The sequence below is a fragment of the Orycteropus afer genome, unplaced genomic scaffold (assembly GCF_000298275.1).
Source record: "Orycteropus afer afer isolate SDZICR_OR568_19922 unplaced genomic scaffold, OryAfe1.0 scaffold00014, whole genome shotgun sequence".
In the NCBI taxonomy this organism is placed as follows: domain Eukaryota; kingdom Metazoa; phylum Chordata; class Mammalia; order Tubulidentata; family Orycteropodidae; genus Orycteropus; species Orycteropus afer.
In genome coordinates this window covers 574,917-589,915 of record NW_006921601.1, presented here as the reverse complement: position 1 = coordinate 589,915, position 14,999 = coordinate 574,917, and the positions used below count along the sequence as shown (strand labels likewise).

Genomic DNA, 14,999 nt, shown 5'->3' with positions numbered 1-14,999 from the left:
TGCCTTAGGCCCTATGCCACCAGAGCTCCTATTCCTATAATAGATCAGAATATTTTAATAGAACAGAGAGTGAGTGATTACAAAATGAGCATATTTGTAAATGATACACATCTACTTTTCACACCTTTTCTATATGCAAAAAGTAATAAAAAATTATTTTCTAACTGGTGCTATAATATCCACTCCAATAGGTAAAAATGTGATATAAATATTGTTGTTGTTATGTGCTGTTGAGTTGGACCCAACTCATAGCAACCCCTCATTGGGTTTACAAGGTTGTGTCGCTACAGAAGTAGATTGCCCACCCTTCCTTCCAAGGAGTGGCTGATGGTTTGAACCACCAGCCTTCTGGTTAACAGTCAAGTAGAGGGTAACAATATTGCTGTTAATAATCATAACTGAAGAAACTGACTGAATGCTTACCATGCAATACCAACCATGGAAATCCAATGGTGAAAAATAAGTGTGAGTCTGTATTATCATGGAATTTGCAATCTGGATGTCAAAACAGAGTGAAAATTAGATGCCTACAATTGGTGTGATTAGTGCTAAGCCCAGGATAACACAATGGTGAATTAAGGATGACATTCTAAGTGAGGTAATGGTAGTTTGTAAGCTCAGTTGGGTAAAAAACATTCTGCAAAGAGTTACAGAAAGGAGAAAACAATATGTGCAAAGAGATGATGCTACAGAATTATGTGTCTGGAACTCCAGATAGATTAGTAAATCTGGAATTTAGGGTGTCTTTGGTGATGGAATAGTAAGGGATGGAACTGAAGAGGAAGTCAAAGGCCTGAGATTGCTAGCTCTTTTATGTTATGCTAATGGGGATTTATTTTATCCTGAAAGGTGGTATAAAATTTCTGAAGAAACCACATGATCATCTTTGTATTTCTGAAAGATTATTATGGCTTCAGAGGAGAGGATGGGTTTGTGGGATGGAATTGACATCTTAGACCAATGAGGCCCAATAGCAGAAGTAACAAGATTACCCAGGGGTGACTAAAGAAACAAAGTGATTCTGAAGATATTTTGAGGTCTAAAGAGACAAGACTGGCAAGTTCATACGTAAGGAATTTTGCATGAAAATTCAAGTGTTTGATCAATGTTTCTGATTTGTGCTGATCGTTACATTTCCCAAGTCTTTTTGGCTTGATTATATAGAGGAAACTCTACCCATCTCCCTATCCAAATTTCACATTCTCAAACTGAAGTTAACCATTACACATAAAAAAATCATTGAATATTTATGACATGAACAGAATAACACTCAGAGACACACAAGGTCCCTCAAGCACACATACATACACCCACATACACACAGACATGCCACTGTAGATTGCTTTAGAGTGGTTAAGAGTGCTGTTCTCTCAGGATACAGACTATATTAGCAGATCTGAGCTTGTAGGAACTCAGAACCTCAGAAGCTAGGCCCCTAGTAATTGTCCCACTGTGCAGCCCACAAATCACTGACTGCATTCGTCATATGGTCTCTCAGGACCTACAAGCTCTGAGTGCCTTCCCAGAGGGTCCAGGAAGAAGAATAAGAGAACTGGCTGTTAGAAGGTGTCACTTTTCTCTATTCCTTGACTCCCATCAGGGGTCAAAGTTTTGGTGAGAAAAGGTTGGTTGTCAGACAAGGCAGGCAGGGTTGGGAATCCAAGGGCAAGGAGTACTGGAAACAAGGACCAAAAAGAGGCTAAAAGAAATAATAGGTGGTCTATGTCCAGCTTTCTCCATGAATTAGGGGCCACTGGGCTGGGGGTCACAGTTTTCAACAGTTTAGGGGTCAGGATGAGTTTTGATTAATGAGGCAAAAGGGAATGTTTAATGAGGATACAAATCAATAACCCAAATCACCAAATGGTCCCTGAGCTTGAATTCAGAATGTCAACTCTGACTCAGAGACTTCTGTGTCTTTGCAACTTCTTGTCATTATATGAGTGTCTTCCATCTGTTATATTTGCATTGTTTATAGCAATATTGGTATTACATTATAGGTGCTCTTTATAAAGAGCTTATCACTTCCCAAATCTGGGATATTTGACTTTAAAATTGGGTTCTTACACAGTTAGCTATAATATTACTCTATGTGGACTTTGCCTGTGAGTCCCCATGTGTCTGTCCATTTAGGTAAATATGTGTTTATTTTTAAAAATTCATTCACTCACTCATTCATCTCTTCTTTCAGCTATTTAATCATTAAAGTGCACTTTGATGGAAAATAGAGCAAACCGAAAAAGGGACATAGACGAGTGTGGTGTGAGTTATGTGGCAGAGAAGAAGCTGAGACCAAAAGCCTATTGCCATTGAATTGGTTCTTACTCATGTCATCCTATGTGTTTCATGGTAAATGTGTGCTCTACAGGGTTTTTAATGGCTGATTTCTTTGGAAGTACATCACCAGATCTTTCTTCTGAGGCATCACTCTGGACTCAAACCTCCAACTGTGGTTAGCAGCTGAATGTGGCAAGCATTTGCATGACCCAGAGGTGGGCAAAAGAAAACAGCCCTACAATACCTTATATCACTGGCTAGAACATCTTGAGCAATGTTTAAAAAATATATAATCATGTTGAAAAATATGTCATCATGACTTTATTTTTACCTTTAGTGGAAAAATCTAGCAATTTCTGATTTGCCCATTATTGGCTTCTGGTTTGAAGAGGCTTATTTAGTTTTACATATGCCATAATAAATGCTTTCAAATGCATTTTCAGAGTTTATTGAGATGATGAGAATATTATTCTTTTCTTGAGGCATGGATGTGTTTGGTGACCTTAGTGCAGACTGCTTCAGTGGAGTGGTGGGGACAGGGATAGATGAAATTAACATGGAATAAAGGATAAGTAGGAGGTGAGGAAATGGAAATAAGTAGTGTATGACTAAATATAATTATATCTCCATATTTAGACTGGGAGATATTTGAGTGCATCTAAATTGTTAAATTTGGTTAGAACAAAATTTTAAAAATGCCAGCTTGGAGATAAATAAGAAAACAATTAAATGATAATGAAATGCCTGACAAAACAGGAGGACTTGGGATATAGAACTGGGTTTGTTTTTGATCCTACATATGAAAAGAGCATTCTTTCAGAATTATAATGAGAAAAAATGGGTAGAGAATAGGTATGGATATACATAAGTATAGAGCATATACAGCGTACAAGTGATAGCTCAGTTTTAAGTGAGTTCATGGCTAATGGCTTCTAATTTCTTTGTGAAGTAAGATGAAAGGTTATCTGTTGAGCAAGAAAGATATGGAGTGGAAGAGTGAATGAGTTTGGACACAGCTTGGGAGAGGTGAGTCACAATTATGTTAAACTTGCTGCAGATAATGGCTAGAGATATGTCTTCAAAGAATCAAGGAAATTATAGGGAGATCTTTGGGAGATAATAACAAAAAGTTTTAAAAGTAGTTAAATGAATAGTTTGCCATTGAAGAACTCTATGTAACTATATTTTTAAAATTTGTGTTATGGTGAAAATATATACAACAAGACATTCTCCAACATAACAACTTCCTCATTTACAACTCAGCGACATTGATGACATTTCTCATGTTTTGACATCATTATTGCTGTCCTTTTCCAAAATATTCCACCACCATTAGCATAAACTCAATGCCCTGCAAACAAAATCTTCCCATTTCCCCTTCCCTCCTACCCCTGGTGATCCCTAATTATATACATATATATATATATATATATATATATATATATGTAATTTATTTATTTATTTTCTTCCCAACCTATCTAGGAATTCCAACCCCCCCTCCCCCCGCATCCCTGGTAACCAACAAAGAAATTTCCCTTCCATGTATAAACCTTGCCTTGACTTTTTACATTAGTGGACTAATACAATACTTATCCTGTGACTGACTTATTTCACTCAGCATAATGTCCTCTGAGTTCATCAACTTTATGCAGTGCTTTGCAGATTCCACATTATTGTTTAGTGTTGCATAGTGTACCACAGTTCAGTTATTCGTTCCACCATTGATGACACTTAGATTGTTTCCATCTCTTTGCTTTTGTGAATAGAGCTGTGATGAACATGGGTGTGCATATATCTATTTGTGTCGTGCTTCTCACTTGTTTAGGATATATATCCAATAATGGGATTGCTAGATTTCCAACTTTTTAAGGAATTCCTATACTGATTTTCATAGTGGTTGTATGTATCATTTTACGGCCCTGCCAACATGTATGATAGTCCCAATCTCTCCACATCCTTGCCAGCATTTATTTTCTGTTTTGTGAACTCTGCTATTAATGCTGGGGTGAGATGGTATTTCATTGTTGTTTTGATTTGCGTCTCTCTGATAGCTAAAGGAGGGGGCTCTGGTAGTGTAGTGTCTATGGCATTTGACAGCTAACCAGAAGGCTGGCGGTTCAAACCCACCAACCACTCCTTGGAAGGAAGATTGGGCAATCTACTTCCATACTGATACCGCTTTGGAAACCCAAGGGGAGGTCACTATGAGTCGAATCCAAATCCACAGCAATGAATTTGGTTTGGTTTGGTTTGGTAATGGCTAATGGTGGCATAGAGCCTTAGGCATTTGACTGTTAAGCAGAAGGCTGGTGGTTCAGACCCACCAGCCACTCCTCGGAGAAGGAAGATTGGGCAATCTACTTCCATAGAGATATTGACTCGGAAACCCAAGGACGGGTCACTATGAGTTGGATGCAACTTGACGACAGTGAGTTTGGTTTTTGGTAAAGCAAAATGGCTAATGATTGTGAACATTTCTTCATGTGTTTGTTGCCTGCCTGAATATCTTCTTTGGTCCATATCTTCTGCCCAAATTTTAATTGGATTGTTTGTTTTTAAAGTTGAGGTGTTGGAGTTTTCTGTAAGTTTTAGAGATAAGCCCTTTGTCAGATATGTCATTGCCAAATACTTTTTTTTTTCCCATCCTGTAGTTTTTCATTTTACTCTTTTGGAGAAGTCTTTTGATGCACATAAGAATTTACCTTTTAAAAGATACCAATCGTCCAGTTTATCTTCTGCTATTTGTGCATTTTGGGTTATTACCTATGTATTTTTAAGAAAAGGTAAAAAAAAAAAAAGAACATTGAGTTAAGGAAGTCTATGTCAACAAAAATGAGCATTTCTCATAATAGCAAAGGGAGGTTTTTTCATAGTAGACTGAAGTGAAGAGCCTGGGGAAGGGTTGGTGGGGTTGAGGGGGTGAAGAAATAATGACTATAGAATTTTCTAATATTATATTCAATTGGTTTCTAGGACAAGAAGCTAATCAATCAAACATCAATGGCCATAATGGCCATGTACAACCTGAGCCACAGCAATGCAGGCCCATTTACCCTTCTGGGCATCCCTGGACTAGAGCAGTCCCACGTGTGAATCAGCATCCCCTTCTGCTTTATCTATATTGCAGCTATTGTGGGCAATAGTGTCCTTCTCTATCTCATTGCAGTGGAGCGCAGTCTTCATGCACCTATGTTCTTTTTCCTTTCCATGCTGGCTACTGCTGACCTCATACTGTCTACCACATGTGTCCCCAAAGCCCTTAGTATCTTTTGGCTTGGTCCCCAGAAAATCAGTTTTCCTGGATGTCTCACCCAATTATTCTTTCTGCATTACAGCTTTGTCCTAGACTCAGCTATACTGCTGGCCATGGCCTTTGACCGCTATGTGGCCATCTGCTCCCCCTTGAGATACACCACCATCTTGACCTCCAAGACTATCTTGAAAATTGTTGTAGGTATCTCTTTCAGAAGCTTCTGCATCATTTTGCCAGTTGTGTTCTTGCTAACACGCCTACCTTTCTGCCAGACACGCATCATTCCCCACACATACTGTGAGCATATAGGTGTTGCTCGGCTTGCCTGTGCTGATATCTCCATCAACATCTGGTATGGCTTTTGTGTTCCTATCATGACAGTCATCTCAGATGTAATTCTAATTGGCGTCTCCTACACCCTCATCCTCTGTGCTGTCTTTCGTCTCCCCTCTCAAGATGCCCGCCAGAAGGCTCTTGGCACTTGTGGTTCTCATGTCTGTGTCATCCTCATGTTTTATACACCTGCCTTCTTCTCCATCCTTGCCCATCGCTTTGGACACAATGTCTCCCGCACATTCCACATCATGTTTGCCAATCTCTACATTGTTATTCCACCTGCCCTCAATCCTATTGTTTATGGGGTAAAGACCAAGCAGATCAGAGATAAGGTCATACTCCTCTTTTCTACCAAGGTTACAGAATGATGGTCTACTGGACAACAGAAAGGGTAGTGTAACTTCATATTGTATATAAATATAGAAAGAATAAAGAAGCAAATGGTATCTAAACATGGATTGGTTATAGGTGCTTTTGAATACCAGGAATGGTTACTTTGCTCAGCTACTAATGGAAAGTGCAGAGGTTTGAATTCCCTGACAGGTGCCTGGGAGGAAAGGCCTGTTATCTATTATTTAAGAAATCAGCCACTGAAAACCATATGGAACACAGTTCTACTCTGACACACATAGGATTGCCATGGACAATTGGTTTATTGGTTATATGAAAGACATAAGTCTCGCTATAAAAATTTCCTCAAAAACATCTTTGCTTGTGGAATATGGGAATACACACGATATCATCAGGAAGAAGGTGATAAAAACAGAGAGCTAAATCACTCTAATTGGAAAAAAAAATAGCAATTTATAAGTTGGATATTTGTCACTATGATGAAAGAAAATATGTCATAGGTGAGACAGGGAAACTAAAAGGACAGAGACCAGTGAGAAATATCTTATTAAGGGACTAGAAAAGGATATTTAATATATTGATGATAATATTAATGTTGGGAGCTCTGGTAGCATAGTGCCTAAGCACTTGACTGCTAACCAGAAGGCTGGCAGTTCAAACCCACCAGCCACTCCTTGGAAGGAAGGTTGGGCAATCCTACTTCCGCAGTGATACTTCCTCAGAAACCCAAGGAGGGGTTGCTATGAGTTGGGGCTGACCCGACGGCAAATAACAACAACAACAACAAGTATTGTTTATTTTATGATTTACTATAATTCACTCTGAAAGTTCCACTTCCACAAAAATCTTTCAACATCTGTTTTAAATAACAAGATCTGTTTACGGTGGTATAAGGGAAATGTACAAGTAGGATACTGATATATGCTAAGATTCTTAAAAGCAGTCTTCATGGCACAATGGATAAGTGCTCAGCTGCTAACTGAAAGGTTGATGGCTCAAATCTAGTAGCTACTCTGAAAGAGATAGGACCTGAATATTTGCTCCTGTGAAGAGTATAGCCTGGTGATCTTGTGGAAATAAAGACCATAAGTCCTTGGCTGGAAAGCAAAATCAAGTTTGAGACACATTTGGGCAGTAGGGGTTGAGAGAAGGAGGAGGGAAATGCTATGATCAATGTATCCTAATTACCTCAAAACTAACAGCTTAAAACAACAACAAACATTTGTTTTTGCACTCAGTTTCTGTGAGTCTAGAATTAAGGAATCCCTTTGGCTAGGTAATTCTGGCTGTGGTCTCTTATGAAGTGGCAGTGAAGATGTAACTAGGGTCACAGGCAACTGAAGACTTGCCTGGGCCTGAAGGATCTGCTTCCAAGATGGTCACTCACATAGTGTTGTTTGTTAGCAAATAGTGTTGTTTGTTAGTTGGGGAGGCTTCAGTTCCTCCCCAGACAGTCCTTTCCAGAGGCTGTTTGAATATTCTCACAACACTTTGGCCAGACTCATCCAGACTGGACAATCCAAGAGAAAGGAGGAAACGCCTCACACATTGTCATATTCACCATATTCTATACATTAGAGATGAGTCACTAAGTCATACCTACACTCAAGAGGCAAGAAATTAAGCCACACTTCTTAAAGGGAGTGGCATAAATAATGTTTTAAAATCACTACATGTTTATTTATATTCATAATCACTTGAATTATCTGTCTTTATGGTATATTTTTATTTAATCTTGGGAGCGCTAACATATATGAGATTATCCATATTAACCCTTTCATGACCTGTGGGACATGTAGCACCCACCTACACTTTCCACCTCTGAGATTTATTGAGCAGCTGCTTTCCCACTGACAGTGCATGCAGCCATCAGAAGGGGACCTGTATAACTGCTTGAAGTGGAAGAAATGACTCAAATTACTGTTTTCATAGGGTATGGTATGAAGCAATGCATCTTGCAGGTGTGGTTTTGCAAGACATTTTTCTTTTTTTGTTTTTTAACTGGGAGATAAGCCATGTAAGGATATTTCCAGATTCTTGTGCCTTGTTTAAGAGCTTTGGTGGAATGGTGGTTAAAACATTAAACTGCTAACCAAAAGATCAACAGTTGTAACCCACCACTGACTCTGCTGGAGAAGGTGAGGCAGTTTCTTCTGTAAAGATTTACAGCCTTGGAAACCCTGTGGAGAAGTTGTACTCTGTACTATGAGTCTGTCGCTATCAGTTGGAATCAATTCAATGGCAGTGTGTTTGGTGCATTAGTTGGAAGTTGCCTTTACCGTGATGATTCCATATTTTCACGAATACCCCATTTTCAGGCCCACTAAATTGTGTGCACCTGTCAAGGGATCTAGAAGATGATGCAAAATCCAGAGGGACACATGTGTCCCATGAACCCTATCTGTCCCCCAACTCCAGAGAGACATATACCTATGTGTCCCAAACGATATGCATCAAAATCTGTATTTTATAACAAAATTTCAGAATTGCTCTTTGATTCATCATGCCTTCCATTAATGAAAACACTTCTTGTTGTTGTTGTAGTTATGTGCCGTTGAGTCAGATCCAACACATATCGACACCTCCCTAGGTTTCTGAGGCAGTATCACTAGGGAAGTAGAGTGCCCAAGGTTCCTTTTGAAGAGTGGCTGATGGGTTTTATCCACCAGCCTTCTGGGTAGCAGTCAAGTGCTACCAGAGCTCCTATGAAAACACACAATATCAACAAAAATTCAAAGCAGAAAAAATTGGGACATGAAAGGGTTCAAATACCATCGGCTCCACATATGAATCAATGCACCTCTGCTACTTGGCATTATAGATTCTACTCAGAATAACCATACTTTGCCCAAATATTCTACATGAATAAAGGAATTATCTAAACAATATAACAAGAGTAAATTAATGGTAGCAGTTAGATTTGCCAATCCTTATTTTCCCTTTTCTATTAAACATGCTTGCCATGGGTTGTGGAGTTTGTTGATGATGGAACAGTATTGAAGTGAGGAGTCTGACCTGAGAGCAATTTGTGAAAATACTGTAGTAAAGAAGAGGTTTTAATCCAAGGTAAACTTTTGTCATATTATTTTGTTTTGATATTGCCTTTTGATGTCAGCTTAAGCTAATAAAGTGATTCTTAAAATTCAGCAATCCAATATTGCCTGTTTTCTTCACTATCTTATGCTGTAATCCTAGTAAGACTTTGGCCACAAGATGGTGTGAGAGGAGAGTGGGTGTTGAGAGAGTGAGCATGTTTTTAATTGATACAAATCTACATTTCAGGCCTTTCCCAGATGCATCAAGCAATATTATATGATTTTCTAACTCATATTATAATGGTCACTACAGTCTATAAAATTTGATGTAAATAGAAGGTAATATTTCTACTATTATAATAATTGCAAACACTGATTGACTACCTACTCTGAACAAATATGGAAATCCAATAAGTGTGAGGTCTTTATTATCATGGAACTTCTTCTTAGTACTGCTACAGGAAGTCCTTGACCTTGCTGTATTTGTATAGTATTAATAGCTTTCTATGTAATCACAATGGAAAACATTATTGGAAAAGAGAGCAGGTATAGGATTTAGTAAACGAGAAATTCTGTGAGAAAAGTTTTTGGGATTTTGCATGGCATGTAGTGGTGCCTGACCCAGCTATGAAATATTTTTCTTATACCTTCTTTGTGATAAATATCCTCTGTGTACAAGTGTGTTTGTATGAATTTGTTTATGCTTCAGAAGGAGAGAGTGAGAAGAGGAGTTGATTACGTGTATATAAAATATATGATGATAAAATGAGAAGATCTAAGTATAGGTTATGGTGTGTCCAATGTTAAATGTACTATGAGTGTGTGTTTGTTGGAGAGTATGTACTTTGGGGTCTCTGTGGCTACTAAGAGGATGTCTGTCCATAAAGAAACAATCTTCTTTTGATGCAGATAGTTTGAGTGATAGTGTTTCTAAGAACAAATTGTTATGTACAACAAATTGCTTGCAATCCACATTGCTAGAAAACCATTTCTTTGGAGGAGCAAGTGTGCTCGGGCAGAGTTCTATAGAGAACTTTTTTATTTCATGAGTTCTAAGTGACTCCCAGCCGCACAGTGAAGGAACTCAGCTGGATTATGTTTTTGAGTTGAAATAGGGGTTTGGATGGCAATAGAATTGACCTGAAACAACAAATCTATGCTCCACAGTAATCAGGTAGGGGAGTTTCCTAGGGCAGAGAAGGATATCCACAGAGCAGACCTCATTCAATGATGACCATAAAGGCATATAAACTTAATGCACCAACACCTGGAAAAGTGTGCCTTGTTAACCTGTGTCAGGGCACAGCAGGTAGGGAGAAGTGTGATTGTAGTCAATCTGGAAGGCTTCCTTGTAAAGTTTTACAAACTGGAAAACCAAAAAAACCCCAACAAAAATCAGCCAGTGAAAACCCTGTGTTTTCAATCCACAACAGATTGTAGTGATGGCACTGGACTGGGTAGCATTTTGTTCTGTTGTGCTTGAGGTCCCCTGAGCTGGGGACCTCAACAGCAGCTAACAGCAACAACAACAGCAACAATATGTTATGGATGAGAAAACTGACACAAAGAGGCTAGGAAAATTGTCTAAGGTCAATGACTGGGCTGGGATTTGAAAGGAGACAGTCTGGCTTTGGAATCTATGTTTTTAAGCACTACATTAACTAGCCCTTCCTGAAAAGCCATTCCTGATGATTTTAAATAATAGTACATTGATGAAATATTATATTGATAAAAATAACAAGTAGAGATAGTAACCTCTAGTAGACACAGGGAGGATTGGATATTGAAGGCTTCTAAATTCCCTTAAAGAGGAACATTTCTGTTCATGTGTTATCATATGCTTGATAATAATCACTAATAATATTATAAATTTGTCACTGTAGGTAAAATGATTAAATAGTCTTTTCTGAATTGATTTATGCACATACATAACTCATTACTTACTAGATATTCATACACTGAAATTTTCCCTAGAGTTAAGGAAACGGCTTAGTAAAAATATTATCAGTGTAACCATTTGATAATTATACAAAAAATTACTAATATGTATCTGCTTAAGATACATATTAATTGGTGTCCAATTAAAATAACACTACATGACAAAAAAAAAAAAATGTTATAAGCCAGAGTAGTTAGCTAGAAGGGAAAATATGTTCTTCTCAGGTAGAATGGCATGGAGAGGTTAGGTAAGACATATATGCCAGTGTGTCTGGGGGTAGTCCTTGAATATGCATGTTGTTGTTGCTGTTGTTACCTGCTGTCGAATTGGACCTGACTCATAGTTACCCCTCCTTGGGTTTCCAAGGCATCACTACGAAAGTAGATTGCCCAACTTTCCTTCTGAGGAGTGGCTGATGGGTTTGAACCTCCAGCCTTCTAGTTAGTAGCCTCAAGCACTACACTACATGTTACATACTATTATTATTAACCTTGTCTTTTTTCACTCTCAAAGATATTCCACTTTGGATGGCACCTTATCTGTAAGAGTCAATAATCATGATTGGTTGAAAGAGAGATTGATTCAAGTGGCCTTAACTTTCCATCATCGGTCTCTGTCCTCAGGACCTGGGATTTGTGTTATCCCAGTCTGCAATGGTCATTGTCAGCTTTGGAAGTTAAACTCCACTCTTCATTATTGTAGACATTCTGGGTCTGAAGCAATTCCTCATGTGGATTGAAATTCTCTTCTGTGTCACCTGCATTGTGGCTGTTGTGGGAAATTACCCTGTTTCATTGCAGTAAAGCATAGTCTTCACAAACTCATGTTTTTTCTCTCTCCATGCTACCTGTGACTGACTTGGTCTTGTCTACAACAGTTATGCCTAAAACACTGAGCATGCTTTGGCTTGGGCCTTGAGAAATTACCTTTCCTGGATGCTTTTTGAATTTTTTTTCCCCTCCACTTCAACAGTGTTCTGGGTTCAGCTGTCATAGTGGTCATGACATTTGATTTCTATGTGTCTATCTGCTCCCCTTTGAGCTAGACCAGCATTTGACCCATCCCCAAGATCATCCTCAAGATTGTGGTAGGCATCTCCTTCTGAATTGTCTGCCAGAATGACATGCCTCAGAATGACTGGACTCTTGCTGACATGCCTGTCTTTCTGCAGGACATGCATCATTCCCCACACATGCTTTGAGCTTATGGGTATTTCTCAAGATACCAGATTGCCTGTGCTGATATCTCCATTTACATATATATATAGTTTTTTTTTTTTTTTGCATTATGACCATCATCTTAGATTTGATTCTAACATCTACTTTCTACATGCTCATCCTTTGTGCTTTCTCTCTTCTCTTAAGATGCTGACCAGAAGACTAGTGGCATCTGTGGTTCTCATGTCTGTGTCAACCTCATGTTTTATTCATCTGCCTTCTTCTCCATTGCCCACCACTTTGGACTCAGTGTCTCCTGCTCTTTCCACATCATGTTTGCCAATCTCTATATTGTTTTCCCACCTTCACTCGATCCCATTTTCTATGAAGTGAAGACTAAGCAAATCAGAGAAAAGTCAAACTCCTATTTCCACTAAGGGTTCAGAATGATGGCCAATTGAGCAATGAAAAATTTGAAATAAATTCATAGTGTCTATAAAGATAACAAGAATAAAAATAAAATACTATGTAAAACAAGAACTGTCCATGGCTGCTTTTGCATACCAGGGAATTGCCATAATCTATATGAAATAAGTGGTTTTCTATATAAAAATTTCTTTGATGACATCTTTGCTTGTGGAACAGGAGATGCAAAGACTGTTGTATCAGGAAGAAGGATGTGAAAACAGAGATGAATTATTCTAACTAGAAAAATAATTAGAAATTGTGAGAAATTTGTAATATATACAGAAGACAGTGCATACAAACTAGGAGTAGAGATAAGTATGAGTGCACACACTGCTTACTCAAGAAGCTTACAGCTTAGCAGAAGTAAACCACACTCATGGACGACTCACACAGATTGATTCGATCTCATGTATTGCAGTGATTAGGGGAGGACATTAGGGAAGAGCAAAAGAGACATGTGTAACCATTCTTTGGGACTCAAGAAAATCTTCCTGGAAGAGTTAATTTATGTGACATGTCTTGAAAAACTGAAAGAAGTTTACCCACAAGAATAAGGTAGATATACTCACTAGGATGGTTATTATCAGAAAATGGAAAATAACAGGTGTTGGCCAGGATGTGGAGAAATTGGAAACTTCATGCATTGTCAGTGGGAATGTGAAATGGTGCAGTCACTAGGGAAAACAGTTTGTCAGCTCAAAAGTTAAATATAGAATTATATGACCCAGCAATTCCCTTCTTTGGTATATAAATAAGAGACTTGAAAGAAGGGACTCAAGCAGATACTTGTCCCTGAATGTTCATCACCAGATGAATGGAAACAGAACATGTGGTACATATGTATTATGCAATATTATTCTGCCATCAGGAGAAATGAAGTTCTGACACATGCTATGGCATGAATGAACCTTGAAAATATTGTGCTAAATCAAAGAAATTAGACACAGAAAGACAAATAGTGTTTGATCCTACTTACGTGAAATATCTGGAAATGCAGATACATAGAGAGAAAAGTTTTTTAGTGGATATCAGTGGCTGGGGGTGGGGAAGGAGAAAAAGAGTTATAGTTGAAGAGGTATTGAGTTTCTGTTTGTTGTTGTTATGCCATAGAGTCATCTCCTACTCATAACGACCTTATGTACAACAGAACGGAACACTGCCCAGTCCTGTGCCAGCCTCAGGATCCCTACTCTACCAGAGCCCATTGCTACAGCCACTGTGTCAACCTATGTCATTGAAGGCTTTTCTCTCTTTCATCAACCCTTCACCTTACCAAGCACGACATCCTTTTCCAGAGAATGGTCCTTTCTGATAACATGACCAAAGTAGGTGAGACAAAGTCTGGCCATTTTCACTTCCAAGGAGCATTCCAGCTGCACTTCTTCCAGGACAGATATGTTAGTTCTTTTAGCAGTTCATGGTACTTTCAACATTCTTCACCAGCACCACAAGTCAAAAGAATCAACTCTTCTTTAGTCTTCCTTATTCATTGTCCAGCTCTCACATGCATATGAGGCAATTGAAAATACCATGTCTTGGGTTAGGCGCATCTTTGTCTTCAAGAAGATATGTCTGCTCTTCAGCACTTGAAAGAGGTCTTTTGCAGATTTGCCCAGTGCGATATGTCTTTTGATGTCTTGACCGCTACTTCCATTGGCGTTGACCATAGAACTAAGTAATATGGAGTCCTTGACAACTTCAATCTTTTCTCCATTCATCATGATGCTGCTCATTGGTCCAGTTGTGCATTTCTGTTTGGAGAGATGAAAAACTTTCGGAAGTACATGGTGGTGATGGCAACATAGTATGTTAAATGTAATTAATGTCATTGAATTGTACAACAAAACATGTTCAAGATAGTAAACTTTTTGTTATATATCTTGTACCACACACACAAATGCATAAGGGAATCAGACCCACCAGCCAGAAAGGATTGCTTGAGCTTAGTAGGAAACTGTGTTTCAAAGATCGCTAAATCTTGGTGGATGGATAAATCTTGCATACTTGTCTTGCTTCTCTAGTGCTACTATAACAGAAATGCCACAAGCTGATGGCCTTAACAAACAGGAATTTATTCTCTTACTGTTTAGAAGGCTAAAAGTCCAAATTCAGGGTGCTGGCTGTAGAGGCTGTGTGAAGTCCCCTTGGCCTTGGGCTTCAGCTCTGACTCTTATTCCAGGCCC

The 14,999-nt window shown here is 38.6% G+C and overlaps 2 pseudogenes; both read left to right on the top strand.

Moving 5' to 3' along the window:
• The first annotated feature begins 5,286 nt into the window (after positions 1–5,286).
• Positions 5,287–6,234, top strand: LOC103208393 (annotated as a pseudogene).
• A 4,248-nt stretch (positions 6,235–10,482) lies between these two features.
• LOC122151390 lies at positions 10,483–12,785 on the top strand (annotated as a pseudogene).
• Positions 12,786–14,999: the final 2,214 nt, after the last annotated feature.